This window comes from Crocodylus porosus, unplaced genomic scaffold (assembly GCF_001723895.1).
Source record: "Crocodylus porosus isolate Cpor-Errol unplaced genomic scaffold, CroPor_comp1, whole genome shotgun sequence".
Taxonomy (NCBI): Eukaryota; Metazoa; Chordata; order Crocodylia; family Crocodylidae; genus Crocodylus; species Crocodylus porosus.
This window is the reverse complement of record NW_017728947.1, coordinates 112,702,551-112,720,819: the sequence shown is the minus strand read 5'-3', so window position 1 is coordinate 112,720,819 and position 18,269 is coordinate 112,702,551.

The window sequence follows — 18,269 nt, the reverse complement described above, 5'->3', positions numbered from 1 at the left end:
GAAGGCTGAGGGGGGACCTGGTGACTGTCTATAAACTCACTAGGGGGGACCAGAAGGGTTTGGGGAAGACACTATTTCCCCTCGCGCCCCCTGGCATGACAAGGAACAATGGACACAAATTATTAGAGAGGAGGTTTAGATTAGACATCCGCAAGAACTACTTCACAGTTAGGGCGGCTGGGAGCTGGAACCAACTTCCAAGGGAAGTGGTGCTGGCTCCTACCCCGGGGGTCTTTTAGAAGAGGCTTAATGCCTACCTGGCTGGAGTCATTTCAGTCCAGTTTTTCTCCTGCCCAGGCAGGAGGGTCAGACTTGAAGATCTACAAGGTCCCTTCCGACCCTACTTCTGTGAGTCAATTCACAGTGGCACTCGCCCTCTCCTCCCAGCTCCAAAGCTCTAGATATAACCCCTGTGGCCAAAAGCTGCTGCCAATGCAGCTGCAGGAGCTGGAAGGAGGGGGTAAGTGATGTATTTGCCCATGAGCTTTTAGTTGTGGGGGTTCTGTAGTGTAGTAGGCAAGACTGGATATTATTTCTCTTCCTTCTGCCTTTCCAAAACAAGGCGTGTGTCTTATTTGAGGGAGTGTGGTATGCGGGTCAATACAGTACGTAACTTTTCAGGTACATTTTTTTTCAACTGTTCCAGGCAGCTGTAAACCGGTTTAACAGGCTTATACATCTATCCATCTCAGGTTTAAACTACATTTAAACTCTTATAGATGTCCAAACCCTTCTAAGTTTGGCTGCAACCATCTTTTTGTTCTGTGCTTCTCACAGTGAAGTCCAGATTCATGATTGGGGTTCTGTGGTGGCATCGCAGGACAAGTAATGATAATTTAATACCTTGTTAAAATCTAAATGCATCCAAGATTTACAGAGGCACTCGCATTGTGTTTCTTCAAAATTAATCTCCTTAAATTTTAAAGTAGGCCAGACAACTTCAAAACTACAGGATTGTTTAGTAAAGTAGAAGTGATCATCATGCTGTTACCACAACACTGTACAAAATCTAGGTTGCAGCAGCTCTGAAGGACTCTCTTTTTACACTGAGCCCATTACAAAGATAACCGAGTGCTGTCATGAACGTTTGCATTGGGAAGAGTGGCTTGATTTCAACACCAAGAAACATTGTGAACCCTTCACCATGACATGGCACAGGATCAATGTCTCATGACTACTGCTTGCCATGGTGTCAGCTTCATCATGTATTTTTTATACAGCCTGTGTCGTTTGGGCACGTAGTGCCACAGAGTTGACAAGATAGAATCTCTTTGTTCTGCTGTTCTCTCTGATTTTTGGGAGATTAAATAGTGCCGTAGCTTGGCATTTGGGGGCGGGGAAGGTAGAGACTTTCCTTTGCAGGGCAATTAATTGTCTTTTTAAGCATTGTACAAAAAAGCACCAAACAAGACTTTGTGGAAATTCCTGTGGGTTTTTTTTTGGTTTTTTTCGCTTTGACTTATTTTTCTAACTAATATTTTTGTGATTCCCCCTCCACCCACATTTCAGGAATCTGATGCCTGTGTGTGTGAGAGAGAATAGATTCAAATTATTTTTCTGAAAACTCAAACATTTTGGGCTCAAAACTTTTTCCATTTGTCAATGGCTGATGAGAAGCTCCCTCAGAAGTTATCGGGGTTCGAGTAGGACGAGACTTGGAGCTCTGCAACTCGAGTTCCCCTCCCTGCTCTTCCAGTAACAGGTTTAGTATTACCTTGCACTTTAATAGTACTTGTATAATACCTGTGAGTGCATAAATGAATGCTCCTATTTGAGAGAGGGCTGAGGCTCAGAGGAGTTTAATAAGCTCAAGTAAAACCACGGTGCTTCCCAGGCGTGCCTCTTAAATTCTCTGTGGTTTTGACTTTCCCATGCTATTGTTACACCTACCTGCTCAGCCCATTCTCTGAGGCCGCAAGACCTGGCGCTGGTCAGCTGGACTCCCTTTCTCTGGGTTTGTATAACAGGTCACACACTGCAGCTGCTGTTGGCAAACTCCACATGCCTGGTATGACACTCTTCTGCATGCTGCTACAACATTAACACCACCACAACTATTCCCTATCCAGGATGCCTCCCTGAAAGCTGAATCAACTCCTTGGTGCCTTGACAGTCAGATGACTGGCCCATGTCTTCATTTTGAGGTTACAGGGGTGCTGGTTGTAGCCGTGTTGGTCTAAGAGCATAGGCAGACAAGGTAAATCTGATATCTTTTATCAGTTTTGAGGTTATGCATTCTCTCCTATACATGCTTCCCCAAGATGACAAATTCATGCCAATGGGTTATTTTTAATGCAGAAGGGTTTACAGGTCCTGGCCAAGGTTGGTTCCTTGATGCTGTACATACACACAGTAAGAGATTTTCCTGCGTTCTCTGTTTAAGCTGTAAACAATTAGATACAGAGACTGATACAGAGACTGGAGGAAGAGAAAGATGTACAGGGGGGTGATGGCAGATCAGGGACTGAGCTGGATATAATCCATGTCTTGCCCAGTGCCAGTCTAATGCCCGTCTACTATGCCTTTCTGCTAACTTTAAATAAAGCTGGGTTACTATAGGGGCAGGGGGAATACTACTTCAAAGTGGCTTCTTTACCAGTACAGTTGAAACGCATCCGGCTGATTGGCATACATTTGCATTGCTTTTAACTTTGGCTGGTCATAGGCCTTTCCTCTGAGAAGGCAAAGGCTCTACTTCTGTGGCTGTCGTTAATCATTTATTTAGTAAGGAAAGAAAAGTCAAGCCCTTAGGTGGTCTGGTCAGAGGTGTGGTTTCCTTACAGAGAAGCTTGTTTGGGTTTTAAATAGTCTTTCCATTTGTGTGTTATCCCCAAATGAGTTGATGTAGCTCTTAGCAGGTGAATGATTGGCATTGCTGCCATCTGAGGTGCAGTGCAGAGATCACTCCTGTGGTGTCCTGGAGGGCAGAGGATGTTCTCATAATGGGAATAGATATTTCTTGTTAGGTTTCCTATTATTGCCAGTAGCTTGAAAGCTATGATATCTGGAGTGCAGCAATATACAACAGGATATGCATCTCCGCATTGACACATCCATCTTTTAAAAAAAATGGAGATCATCATTTACATGCTGTCATTTTAAAGCAGCAGCTCATGGTACCAATAGCCAGAAGAAATCCTGTCATACATAGCCTTACTCTAAAACTGACATACTGTTAAATAATTAAAAAGGGGGTACTTTTTATTATTTTTTTTAGAGTCTTTTTTTTTTTTTAAAAGACCCTGTAGGAAGGAGATTGAAGGAAGCTTTTAGTCAACTCTGAGGTTAGATGTATTGATCTGATGATCAATCCCATCTTCTTTCCTGAATTTAGAGCTAATGGGAGATTGTGGTCAAAGATGAGTGGCTTTTAGTTAAGGTTTTTGACTCTTATAAATAATACAACAAATGTCCTAGTAAGTAATAAGAAATAAGATACTCACTCATTCATTTTAAATAGAACAAATGTGGCAAGCAAGACTCAGCTGTAATTTTTGAAGTCATTTATTAGACAAATTGCTCTTCCCTTCTTTTTTTTTTTACGAGAAAGACATAAACCATGATATTATTTATTCATGAATCATAGCCATTAAGATGATAAATCAAATTATCAGCTTCCTGTCTCTCTCTAGTTTTAATCATTTTTATAGTTCATGTACTATAAAGGCAGCTTCCTTCCTATGAAACAAGGGACCTTCAGAGACCTTTTTATTGGAAACGTACATTTCCTTCCCATTTTTAAGTATATCCTAGTGATTTTCCCTGTCAATTTTAACTGCAATAAAAGTCCAATAAGGGACTTGTACATTGATTCAATATAGCAAAATTAGCTGTGGTGTAAGTATTTCTTTTTTTTTTACCCTTTGAAACATAATGTTAGATAACACTGGTAAGGTTCCCCCCCGTCTGCATTGACATGCCGTAAGTTTGGGAGAGACAAATCTTGACCAAAGCTTTTAAAGAGGGGAGTTTTCTCTGCTGGGTTCAGATTTTAGGTATCTTCCTTTCTTTTCAATTGAAAGTCATCTTAGTCTTTGCTCCCTGTACAGCACGTGTACACCTGGTGCATTTTGCTTCTTCATGGGGTGGTCCAGAGGTAAGGTCCCTCCTACTGTGGAAAGCAGCTAATGCTGTTGCACGGTGCAAAGGAACAGCTTTAACACCTTGCGTCCTCTCCCCATTTGCATTTCATCTGTGCCTACCTAAAGCTTTGGGGGTTTTTTAAGTTAAGAGTGATGCAGAGGCAGTGGCAGGGTGGTAATGTCCATTCAGGAATAAATTAATACAGATGACATGGCAGAGGCAGTCTCTGCTGCCCTGAGACATCCTCTGCACATCGATTTCCATTTGAAGTAGTCGCTGTTAGCTGATTTTTAAACTTGATTGTCCATGTTCTGCACTGCTCTCAGGAAGCAAGAATGAGGTCATAGTTGCCAGGAGTGTAATAAGAGCTCCTGGATCATTAGAAATATGCATCTTATGCTCCCGTATAAAAATCAATGCATGTTTACTCAGCTGTATGAATGGTCTGCTAGGGCTGCATATGCAACACTGCGTGCACGGGGTGAGCTGCGGTAACTCCCGAACCCCTGTTGTTTGTTGTAGTAATTCTCTTGATTGAGCATACATGGTGTGTTGTCTTAAAAAATGTCTTCTTTTAGTCATTTGATCAAGATGAATGCCATCATGCTAGCATTTGTCACAGGTGTAAAAATGCTGGCAAATCCCCTCCCTCCCATATATATTCGTATTGATGTTCAGAGGCGGGTTTTTCCTACTTGATGGACACCTTTTGGATGGGTTGTTGGAAACCCCACTAAATTTCTTTTAACATGTGATGCATTATGACTAAGAAGCGGTCATAATAGATTAAAAAAAAACCCTAAAAATTATTAACACTTGGGATAAGACCTCCAATGTTGATTTTGGTGTACAGAGTAGTATAACAGTAATGTAGTGATTGGTACTGCTGGGGGGATTGGGAAAATACATTAGCAGATCAAAAAGGGTAATAAATCTTCTGCCACAACCTTCCTCATTAAACTAGATAATTTGAAATTGCCTCTTGGGTATTAAACAGTTCATTATTCTGTAAGGGAGCAATGCACAAGACAAAGGAACAGTGTTCATTTAATTGGTATCCAAAGCCTGACAAATCTTGTTGGGTAGAACTCAGAGCAGCGGTTGTGTGACTACAGTTTGGTTAGATCTGTCCACAACGCCCATCTATTGGTTTTGATTAATTTTCTCTAGACTATTTTTTTTTAAATAATCACTCAAGAATTTTGCATCGAGTAGGTCAAACATCATTATAAATTATCAGAGGGAGATTGGTAGTTTTAGGCTGGTCGATTTTTGTTGTTTTGAGCTGTTTTTCTAAACTGCATTTCTAAAATGGCAAGCTAGATCAATGGGCTTGTGTGTATTAGCAAAACATTGATATAGAGTCCAAAGACCATTGGTACTTGGAATAGTTTAGCCCAGAGCGAAGGGAGGAAGGGAAGTATGTCAGCACAGAGGACATGAGGTTTGAGTGGAAAACTGCAGCAGCAGAAGAGAACTGGAGATGGATGTTAAATTACAAGCCCTACTGCAGCAGGGTTGGAGTGCTGTTGTAGCTGGGAGGATCCAGGAAGTCTCTAAAGACGAGGCTTTTTTCTGATATCTTTTATTGGACCAACCGTATAGTTGGGAGAGCTGTTGGACTGTTGAATGTGTTATTCGTTCATCAAGCCAAGTCCCATCCTTTAGACACTGACAGCTGTGGCTGAGTGTCTGACAGCTGTGGCTCTTCCCTTCAAAATCTTTCCTGCAGTGACAACCTTTTTGCTTTGGAGGCTGGCTTAAATCCATCAGCAGCCAGCATAAAATGGGATCAGTGAGTGAAGCATGCTAATGATCCTACTCAAAGGGCCAGACGAAGGCATGGTGTAGTTGCACTGATGCCAGCTAACTTGCACCAGGGGTGGCAGGCATGAAAAAGGTATAGGATGAGTTTAGTGGGTTCAGTGCACCAAGCGTAACATTGTGAGGGTTTGCATGAATTTAAATCTATAAGTGGTATCAGGTGTTTGGGGTTTACTTATGAATATGCTTCTATAAAACTCTAGGGAACTATAAGCTAGGGGGCTTCTCAACCAGTTGCATTAAAACTCAGTGTCTTGCCCATCTCGCTTTCAGCCTTTCCTTGAGGCATGGTTGATTAACTCCAGTGCGAACATGCACAGTAACAAGAATCAGAAGCTAGTCCCCTTCAACCCTCTCTCTTCACCAGAGGAAAAAAAGGGCACGTACCTACTTTTAAACCTCTGCTGAATAATGTGATGGGGCAGATAGTACCCTTTCACAGGTTTCCTAGCACATTTCCATGGTACAAATTATCTGCAGAGCTGTGGTTGGAGAAAGACCAGCCAATGAAATAGGATTTTATGCGAGACAGCAGGATGTACTTAATACTTTCACATTTTTCTTCATTTCATGCAAAAGCAGGAAACCAGCTACCAGCTTATTGTACTTGACATGCTTCTTTATTCTGATTTCAAGCAGTCAGGATTTTGGGGGGGCTGGAGGGGGACATATGATTCATCTGCTTCAGTCACTCATTATGCCAACAACGACATCATTATTATTTCATTTTAATGCTTGCCTTCTCCAAACCTGCAGCCTTAATTACTTAAACTCCTACACAGCATAACCAAATAGCACTTTAGAAAATATCTTTCGCAGCTCATCCTTTCACATTTTCTGAGGCTGCAACATAAATTTATACTGTGCCAAGTTGTGCAACCCTTTGTGTTCCAACAGGGAAGCTAACCCAGTTCCATCCAAATGGCCCTTTATATTAGCTATCAGAAATGGCCTTTAGTCACAGCGGAGGTTGACAGGACACTTAATCTATTCAAAGTCTGGAAGCATGGAAATAACAAGTTAAAAGGGAAAACCTGTGCATTCCTTTCCACAATATATGTTACCTTACACTCTCAATAATGCATTTCAACATGCCGTAAGGACTTTTTCTGCCACTTGTAGTAGGTACCCAACAGTGGACATCCCTGCTCCACCAACGTGGTAGTCAATACAAAAATTGCATCTGTTTTTTGCATAGATTATATCAGCCAGAATCTCCCATTCATTTGAAAACTCATTCTGCCAGGACATGGCTGACATCGCTGTTGAAGGTTTTGTGTCAGAGTGCGTGCAGCAAAACACACGACATCAACAGCTCTTTTGCTTCCATAAAACTGATACTCTAGCAGTCAGCACTCATGGTCTGGCTCAGTGAAGAAGCTTCTGGAACTTCAAATTTCTCTGGAGAGAGGTACAAGACGTGAGAGAGACCAGTGATCACCCAAAGGGGTGACATTAACATCCTTATTGTTCCCTCACAATTCATTTTTTGCCACCACAAAGAGTCCAGGTTGATAGTTTTTGTATGGTTTTGCACCACCTTAACAAATGCTTACAAATGAAAGACTGAAGCTCTGCTGAAAATGAATTCTTTAACACAGCCCTAACTTTGGGGATGTAACTCTTGCTGAGATCTCAGATTGTACCAATTGGGATAATGTGGTTAAGGGCCAGACACACTAATTTCTATAGCCAACAGCCCAGCAGTGATTTTGACTCCCCAGATGAAATAGCCAGGTATCTATTTGCAGGGGTCAGCTGTAGGCAGCTTCCGACACAGATCTGAAGTAAAACTCAAAATTACAGATCTGGATATATAATGAGAGATCTCAACTCTGTGATTCTCAGTCAGGGTGATGCAGCTCCCTGGGGCACTGAGATCCTTTTAAGGGTGCTGTGCAACTTTAACACTGCTCAGTGTAGAAGCACCTGTATATGACTGACAAAATAAACCCAGAGATGTCCAATGGGAGTCCGCAGTATAAAAACCATTCTGCTGTGCTGTGGTCTTTGCAAGGAAAAAAATGCTCTATTATTTTTCCACATTCAGAAAAATTAAGTGAAAACTAAAAGCTGGCATTTTCCAAGGGGGGAGGCCCTGAGTCTAAAAAGTTTGAGAACTTAACTGCTGTACCTTACAGGTGGATGTTTTGTATTGAAGCTCATTTGAGTGATATGAGCAAGGAAAATTTGTAGTGCCCTCTTATTTAATGGTCTATTTGACACATTTTGTTTCATGGCAAGCTTGCTGTTCGTGTTTACATTCCAGATAAGATGGAGTCATGTTAATTTGCACTAACACCAGGAAAAATCATTGCAGATAATTGAAATTTCACAAATTGGTGAGTAAATCAGCAACTATAATAAAAAAAGGAAAGCAAATGCATCATAAAAATAGTGTTAATTTGCCAGCTGTAGTCTACTTGTAATTTATACAAATATACTGTAGTATGCTGTGGTATTTAGTGTGTATTTTTAAAAAATGAAATCTTACAAATATGAGACATGAATGACCAGCACTGCAATTAAATCTTTGTTGGAAGGGAAAGGAAAGGTTTCAGTACATTTCAGTAAAATGCAGATTGGTGAGGCTCCATTCACATTCAATTATTTTGTGGCTCTCAAAGGAATATACACACCTCATCAGACATGCAGTTCACTTAATCCAGTATCCAGTCTTGAAATGGTAAAAAAAAATGGTGGGCTGTGACAGCCTGGGATGGGGCTTTCATTACATGCCTTGGAGACGTTGTTCTGCCTTGCATAAAATAATAATTATTGGCCAGGGAGCATGGCTTTCTATCCTAGTGATGGTGGCATTCACCTGGGATGAGGATGACAAGGTTTCAGCTCCCTGGCCCAACTGTTTAAGTATTTTATATCAAGGCATCATGGGAGCAGGGATTCGAAAAGAGGACACAGGCTTTTCTGCAGTAAGATCTTTTCTTCCTCTGGACCCTTGGTAGGTGACTGCCTAGAAATCCACATGGGAGGCACGGTGGAGATGGGAGGAACATGCTGTATTCCCTGCCTGCTCCATGGGTGTAGGCATGGACATGTAGTACAATTAACATGTGTTCTGCATTAAGAACAGGACTGGAGAGGAGTTCCTGGATCATTAGTGCCAGTTCCCTGAAATCCCAGGCAACCATACCAGATAATCCCTTTTTATAAATGTAACAAATCCCATCTTAAAATCCTGTAGGTTTCCTGCTCCTCCTGTTCTTCTTGGAAGGCTGTTTATAACCTCACTGCTCCAGTGGTTAATAGCTTCCTTCTAATTTCCATCCCATTTATTCTTGTGGCAACTCTGTTCTTCATTTTAACTTCTCTCTCTCTACTATTACCCCTGATGTATTTACACAGAACAGCCATGCCCTCTCTCAGCCTTGGTTTTGTTAGGGAAAAAACAAGCCAAACCTCACTGATTTCTTCTTGCAAGAGGCTTCCCTTGATTATCCTAGTAGCCTTTCTCTACTTGGAGTGCCTCTTTCTTCAACATGGGAGGGCAGAAATGCACACAGTACTCAAGGTGAGATCCTCCCAGTGCCTTGGACAATGTGTGTCAGTGCCGGCAGGCTGGCAATGTGGACAGGCAGACCCAGAAGCCTATTGAGGGTTAAGATTACTGGATTGGGGCAAAAGACAGAGTTGAAAAGAGCAAGAAAAGTCCATGGACAAAAAAGGTTAGGAAACCAGGTGGTCACGAAGCAAGCAAATTAGCCATCTATAATCTAGATTCAGGAAAAATCAAGCTGCCCGGACACTTCTTGCTCCTCTCCCTGGTCTTCTAGGGGACGTGTGAAGTCAGGTGATAGAAGCTAGCACACAGGTGTCAGGGAGCAGGCAAAATATAGCCTGTGGAGGAGCTTTGGCCTGCATTGGGTCCCTCAGTCCCGCCAGGCCCAGACACCACCTGGCCCATGGTGCATCCTGCTGCCCCATGGCACACAGCAGGGCTCGATTTCCAAGTAGCCCAGGTGGGGTGGCTTCTTGTGGCTGCTGTCACTGGCTCCAGCCCCATGCAGACTGGCGGAGACCTGTGCGCACAGCCTTGATCCACTCCACACCTGCTCCGGACTCTCTCCAGCCAAAGCGGACCAGCTCTGGACCACCTGGGACCGATGTGTGCAGCCCTCACCCTGCTCTGTCCCATGCCCACTCTGAACCACCCACCCATGGTAAGCAGTGGCGGCAGCTGGGCAAAAGCTGCTGCTGGGTGCCGAGGGGAAAAACAGCTCCCTCGCCACAGCCGGGCCCTTCTTGCTGCAGCCACCTACGCCTGGACTGCCCTGCGGCTCCTCTCCACTGCCTTACTGGGCAACCCAGAGGCAGCACTGGTGGTGGTGGTGGTGACAGTGGCAGGTGGCTCTGGGTGACCACAGCAAGAAAGCCCAGTTGATTTTGCTATTTTGGCAGCAGGTCTTGTTTTCTCAGAAGGTGTTTAGCTAAGGTTGTGCTGGGGAAGAGAAAACCCCTGTGAGCTGTTCCAGTGTGGCTGGTTTTCACTGGTCAGCGGCCAGCCCTGATGGTATGCTTTACTGCAAGGGGTCTCTTTGCAATGTGTGACCTAGGCCAGAGAAGATGGAGCTGGTGGAGAGTTGTTTGTATGAACTCCATGCATTACAGCAATACCTTGCAGCTGTAATCCTATTTTTCAGGCGCTGGAACTGATAGCAAGATAATGATGCCTCTTCTGCAGAGTTCACAAATTCAGTCTAAAACAAGAGAAAATGGGTGAATACAACACACAGATGAGGGCGTACAAGGTAACAATAGGACTATTATGTCCTCCGATTCCTGTAGTATTGTTATATAATTAAACCTAATGATATGTTTGTTTGCCATGTGCTTTGTCAGATGCTTCCATTCTCTTTCTAACACAAATGATTATGTTACAAATATTGTCACTAAAATGAATTAGATGCATTTCTCCCTTTAAAAAGATTCCAATGGGAATTTGGAATCAGTGTATGCAGACAATATTATGAAGCTCTATATGAACAAACCATTATTTTCAGTAGATATAAAAGAGTAGGGATAGCATCTAATGTTCCTGGATGTGCCCTCTAGTTTAAAGGAAGTTGACCTGCCCTACTTTGCTAGGAAAACCTAGGTGCTAATCCTGGCTGAGCTTGTCTGAAGTCATTTGACTTCTCTCAAGACGCCCGGTGCAGTTAGCCACCATGTTAGCTAAACTGTGAAAGCAGGACCTGATTAAATGCTGGATGATGCACTTGAATAGTGTTTTAAGATCAACATAAAGAGGAAGCAGCAATTATAAAGCAGTGAAATGTGTCTATTCATGTGGGAATGTGGTGTTATCAAAGAACATTGTTATCACAGATGGCCTGTTCTCTGTATTCTGTCTCCTTGAGCGAACTGGTAAGATCAGTCTGTTTGGAGACGAATGTAGTGAGGGAGGATGGAAACGAATTAAGTAGCATGACAAGCTCATTCAAGGAGCAGAGAAAGAGCTTTGGTAGTAGTTCATGCCTGTGATCAATTGTCCTAGAAGACGGTCCAAGGCTGGGTTAAAATGTCTACAGGTCCCACTCATCAGCATGAGATCCTACGTTACTGAAACCTATTGAAGCAGCTGCCTGCAAAGAGAGTTGTTGCAGTTGAGCCCCTCCAGGAAAGACCTTTTCATGATGAAGATTACACAAATCCGTGGAATCAATGTAAAAACTCCCATGAACGTCATTGTCCTTTAGATCTGTCCCATAAAGACCAATTGATTATCCCATTTGAAAAGCCTAAACTGAGACATTGGCCAGGATTGAAAAATGTCACCATCCTGTATAATTTCTTCCTCTTTTCAGAAAAGAGGAAAGATAAATGTTATGCTAATTGCCTCAAGAATCAAAAGAACAGCTTTCCTGGGGATTTTCTGAGTTCATTATCACTGCTCTCTGTGTGACTAGAAAACCCGAAGGTTAAAATGGGTTGCTTTTCTTTTCTTTTTTTTTAATGAGCCTCTTGCTTGAACTCATTGTGCTTTCAATTAATTGCAGCCTAATTTTTGGACTTTAAAACAACCCTGGCAAGTGGTTATTCAAAACATCTAGGTCTCTAATTTACAAAAATCCTTTGCCCTTTCATGCCTATTGACTTGGCAAATCCATTTGACCTAAAATACCACTGAATAAGTGTATTCAGCAAGAAACGAAACCTCTCTTAGGCTAACGCCTTTTTCTGACTGTACTTTTCCGGAGGGCTGCTGCAAAAATGCATCCCAGCTATGGAAATGTTTGTGTGGATTTTCAATAGCCATATTGCAAGGATGCTTTTATCTCCTCCCAGCACTTTCACATATATTGGAGATGGAGGCTGGCTGGTGGCATTATCAGCCAAAAGGAATCGATTTGGTACTGAAGCAAGTTGCTGCATTAGGGCCTAAAGCCCAAAGAGAAGAACTGAGGAAAATGAATAAAAGTATCATTTACCAGATTCTCTCTGAATGATCAAATGCCCCTTAATTTTCACTGATGTGGCAAGACATTTCCTTGTTGATGGTGCATTTAATTTGAGAGCTCCATGGCTGCTGCTTTCAGTACGGGTTTTAACACAGCCACAGAGCAAGGGTGTGTTAAAGGAAAGGAAAATAAGGAGTTGAGGGACAGGATGTGCTGCACTCTTAGCTCCTGCCTTGCTTCAAACTAACAGGGCTAAATAACTACCTCTGTCCTACTTCGCTGCCAGCACTGCTGTGCAGCCATGATGTTGCTGGCCAAAGAAAGGGCATAGCTAAATGGAAATGTCTCCAGCTTAATCCCACTGCACACTTTCTCCCTCCTGCTTCTACTCGAGAAAACCTCAAAATCACTAATCTTTGACTGCAGGATGCTTCTATTCCCCAGTCTGGCTGGGTCTACCAGGGTTCAAATTGCAGTTTGACTCTCAAAAATTAAACCGGTTCATTGATTAACACGTCCACCTAAGTGACAGAGCAATCCAATCGGAGACCCCACCAGGTTATGATTTTCAAATCTTACAGGGGGGTGCTCATCTCTTATGGAAGGGGGCTTTCCATCCCCTGAGCTTCCCGCTTAATTTGCACCTTGGGGTCTGCACTGGAAAGGCTCCTGGTAGAGCAAGAATAGCAAAATCAGCAAACCAGTAGTTCTGGTTCCTATCAGCAAAAATACGTTTTTGCCTGTTCAGTTCATAAGCTATACCAGCACTGGCACGTTTTATGCTAGTATCATTGCTCTGGACCATATAAAAATGTTTTAAAAGATCGCACCCCATAGAGATGTTTCTGTAGTGGCACAAGGTTCTAATGCAGATATGATCTTATTCTGGGGCTGGACAAAATCAGGTGGAACTAGGCTTTATCTGTGCAGCTGCCCTTAAACGCAAAGGGCAGATAAAAACTTCAGACAGGTTTGACTAAAACCAAATGTCCTTCACAAGTTCCTTGCCAGACAAAAGGGAATATTTAATCCATGTAATTCATCCAAATAGAGTGGCTCTACCCAGTCTGATTTTCTAGGTCTAGTCTTTCCCAAGTGTTTCATGTATTCGGGATAAGAATCCATAATGTGCCTTTCATTAGCCCTTTTGTCATAAGAGGAACATGCAAATCCAAATAAGCCTTGTAAGTACCATTTTAATCATTATTACAAGCCATCTGATTGCAAATGTGTTCTCTGGCACCCATCACTGGATCACTGACCTTAACAATATCAGCATGTCATCAGTTAGCATTTGAAGTAGATAAATGAGGAACTTAGTACTGAATACTTAATTTCATATATAGAAATTCATACTATAATGGCCGTGTAGAATTAGGCACTTCAGAGGGACTGGCAGAAGAAATGCTGCATACTCAGGCAAATATGGTGCAAACATAGATACACATCTCTAACCATGACCAGACTGCTCCAGACAGCTTTGTACTGAAAGATTATGGGAGACCAAAGACATTGCCATTGGACTTGCAGGACAGCAAACCTGTGGCAAATGAGTGACGGACCTATATAGACACAGTATTGACTGTTGTCAGTTTAATTTGTAATTTCATACACCTGTGAATGCCTTTTAGTTTTCATGATGGGTAAGAGCCGTCTTTTCAGAGCCACTCACATGGCTGTAGAGTCAAGCATTAGACATAGTGTTACATGGATACTCCATACCAAAATACTGGCTTTTTCTTGGAATTGGACCTGTGTGTGTGTGTACGTGTACATATCCAATTATATATATGGATGGAGCATGAGCGAGCCTGAATGGCTTTACTACTCTTTGAACAAGAACATGACATAAAACAGCTTCAGGAAAGGCTGCAAAAGAATGTATGTAACTTGACCCATATGTCTCACCTTTCTGCTCCAGATTAGGAGTATAACATGCTGGGAAGTAGCACCGGGCCCAATTATGGAGCTATTAATATTCATTGAAGGTTTGGGGCCATCAAATAAGTTTGTATCTACAGTTCTGCCATGCCCAGGTGCTGAAGAAGCATGAGCCTGGTGCACAAAAATCATAAGCTTGACTTTAACATTAGTTTTTGGTGAATTAGTGTTTTGGAGCCTGTAGGACTCGCATTTTCAAGCCTTCCTGTACAGCCTAGAGGACTAGAAAGATGATTTAAAAAAAAAATTAAAATGTAAACTAATGTAACGGCCTGAATCCAAGAGCCGAGGCTTTCAGCAAAACAGCAAACACCATGCAGTCTACAATGAAAGTGCTCTAGTTTTTGGCATGTGTGCAGGATCACAAATACACGATGGTTTGCATGTTAGGACTTGATTCAGTTCCAACTCATTTTTCACTCTCTAATACTTTGGTTTTCCTTTTAGAGACTGGAAAACTCTCTGAGCAGCTCCATTCAGGCACCTTTTTCTGGGGGGTCAGCATTCACAGGAGAACTGTAATTCCTCCTCACTTTGCAGCAATGGAAAATCATCATTGTCCTTTATGAAGGGGATGGCCCTACTCTCTGCTAAGTGCCTTCATTCGGCCTCCGTATTTCAACCCTGAAAACAAGCATGTACAGTAGTTTGACATATAATCAGCAAAGGCGTTAACAAGCACTTTCTGTAAGTGGGTGGCAGCAGAGGCTGAGGCAGTGACTGCAGCCACACTGGCGGGGACTAAGCCAGCAGCTGGGGCATAACAAATCCTCCTGGACGTGAGCATGGTGTCCAATGAGATGGTCTGGGTGAGGTCAGCCGGATCTTCCAGGTCAAAGAACAGGATCAAGCTAGCCGCAAAGCCCGTGCAAGGGCAGCAGCAAAACTATTGCCTCTGCACTGTAAATAGTCGCGTATGTTTTTATAAATAATAAAAAGTTATGTTCACATCACAAGCCTCCAGAAACTACAGCGGAGGCAGTGGCTGCCATTCTCATACCTCTTCAAAACTGGTGCCCAAGACTACAACTCCCTCCACTCGTATACTTCAGTTATGCTTCTGGTAATCGGGGTCCCATCTATTCCATAATCCCACCCTTAGAAGTTACCCAAATTCAGCCAGAATCTCAGGAGTTATCTAAAAAATGTCTCTAGTGACAGCTGACCTGTCCATATTTTGCAATGTTTCCTTTCTGGTTAAATCCAGTCCATCTGATTTTTCTAAAGAGAATGGACATTCCCTCTTATTGCCCTTTGAACCAGTTTTATGACTTTATCTTCCCAGCAATGAGGATTTGCCTAGAGGAAGAGCATGTATTAGCTCAAGACATCGTGATTTTCAGAGTGATTTATTTTATGAGGGTTTTGAAATAAATTATCAGTCAGTGATTGGCCATAGGGGAGAAGCACATAAAAGCTTACCACATGCATTGAACATACCATCTGGTAGCCTTTTAAAATCTAGCTTCAGGGTGGCTCTGCTACTTCTTTCAAGTGCATGATGTTCCCAATGCACAGTAAGGCCTGAATATAAAAACTGCAGGAGGATAATCCAGTAAGAACCAGCAGTATACATACTGTACATCCACAGGTTATTTTCCAATAACTTTATGATTCTACTCTATTTTGAGTGATTGGCATTTTCATCCTATCTTAACTACTAATCAGTTTTCTAACTTCAACTGTGCAAAAAAAAATCCTTTTATTTGGCTGGATATTAAAAAGAGGCTGCTTCTCTCCATTCTGCAATGGGTTTCTTGGGTCTGAAGAGCTGGATTTATGTAAATGTGCAAAAAAAGTCTGTGTTGTTATTCTAGGTACCCTGTTTGTGATGCACACAGCCTGGAGGGTGTGATGAGAATTCCTCTCTGATATTTGTCATATCTCCAGATCTTCCCTGCTGTCCCTTATGTCTCACTGTTTAGGAATGCAAAAATACGAACATCATGAAATATAATTGAAAACATAATGTGAAGGGTACAAATCTTCATTTACCAATATTTAAATCCCTCCAACCCTAATTTAGCCATGTAGGTATATATGAGCAATAAAGTTGCTAATGTTCCTCACATGATCACGATGCTGCTGATGCTCATTATTCATGCCTTCAATTTTAGATTATTATCAAATGATCTTTTCCAAACCCCAATCTACAGGGAGTGCCTAAGGATGACAACACTGCCGCTAAAGAGAAACAAATCCCCGCCGTGCATACCTGTAATGCAGCCTATGTTTAACCACATACTGTCCAATATCCTCATTCACATGGTACAATCCCAAACTTCAAAAATCATGCCTGGAAAACAGTGTAAAACATGTTCTTCATTAAGGAATGAAAAAGGCTATCAGTTTTCTATAGCTTCTGCTGACCTCAGTGAGAGCCACGTGCAAATGGTAAGAACAGGGGTGTACACCAGCTGCAGATGCTTCCTCAACCTGACAAAGGGTATTTATACCTGAAAGCCTGCTAAGAAGAATTTTTCCAACTCCGAGTTGGTCTAATAAAAGCTATCAGATTTACCCAAAGAACCTTATCTGCCCGTGGTAAAAACGGGCTTTTATCCAAAATGTGTTAGTTTTTCCCCCCCGATTGTTTTACAATGCACAAGCAGTGTTGTCTGGTAAATACAGTGAGTGTGTGTATACACACATCCATACTTACGAACTCCCGACTCTAACACAGAAGAGTTGCACACAAAACCCATAAAGCTGCTTTTTCTCAAAACATGTATTCCTTCTGCATGTGTTGAAATAAATGGCAAACAGGAGGTGTCAATGGATTTTTGTGCAAAAACAGGCTCCTTTCTGCTGCTTATGAAGGGAAGAAAGGCATATGCATAAAACACATTACCTGTCCCTAGCTGCATGCTAGTAGACTTGTCAATTTGTTGATGGATGGCAAGTTGTTCAATTTTTACAGTAAGACGTTGTAACCTGCCTTAGCTGCTCATTAACATTTCTAGCTACTGTGGTGTTCAAGTAAAATGCAGGCACCGTCTGAACTCCTGCTGTCACTGCTGTGTATGCTGTGCATGTGGGGACTCTTTTCCCTGGAATATATGAGACTTTTCTAGTTTGAAATCAGCCGTTGTGAATGGTGCAGCACTGGGAAGGACAGCTTGACTATTATTCGAATTCTTTGCTTTTCCAAGTGGGGGGATCCTCTTGATGGACCGGCCAGTGATAAAGATACTGGCCAATCCATCAAAAAGCCCAAAGAGAACATTAAAGAAAAGGTTTTGAAAACTGGCTTTAGATACCTGGTTAAATGCTGAGTGAACTGAGCATCAGGGATACTATTAAATGGTCATTTGCTTCATAAAAGAATTGGGGCTTAAGATTTAGGAAACAGTGTTTGATGCAAGTAAGTGGCATCAGCAAACTTACTACATTTTCATTCCTGCTCCAGCTACGATAACAAGTGGTGCCTGCTCCTGTTGAAGTGTTTTCCCCACGGTATGCCAAAGGGAGCAGGTCAGGACCTTGAGAATTTACAGTAGAGGCACACCTGGGACATCAGCAATGAGCATGGGATGAGAGTCCCAATCCTACAGACTTGTATATGCTATCTGAACCTCACCGCCACCAGCAGTCTCATAGAATAATCACACCCATAAACATTTGCAGAATAGAGCATATGTATTTCAGGTTGAATTTAATTTGAATTTGTGGCATTAAAACCATACAGAAGATTACCATCAGGGCTCTAGACAGCACAGTGCAAGGTACATGACGTGGAGAGAGAGAGCTGTGTTAGCCTGAAGTCAGGTAGAACGCAGGGTAGCTCTGCACCGTGTAGACATATACAGGGTCTTCATAAAGTCCTTGGGCACTTTTAAACTTTAATAACTTAGGTTGTAGGTATGATAGAAACAATCTGTAAACGGCATTTAAAAGCAAATGTATTAAAGTTGTGGGACAACTGAAGTACACAATGCTAGACTTCATAAGTAATAATTAATTTATTCTTAAATAAGATGGAGCCCTGTGCCACTACGCTGT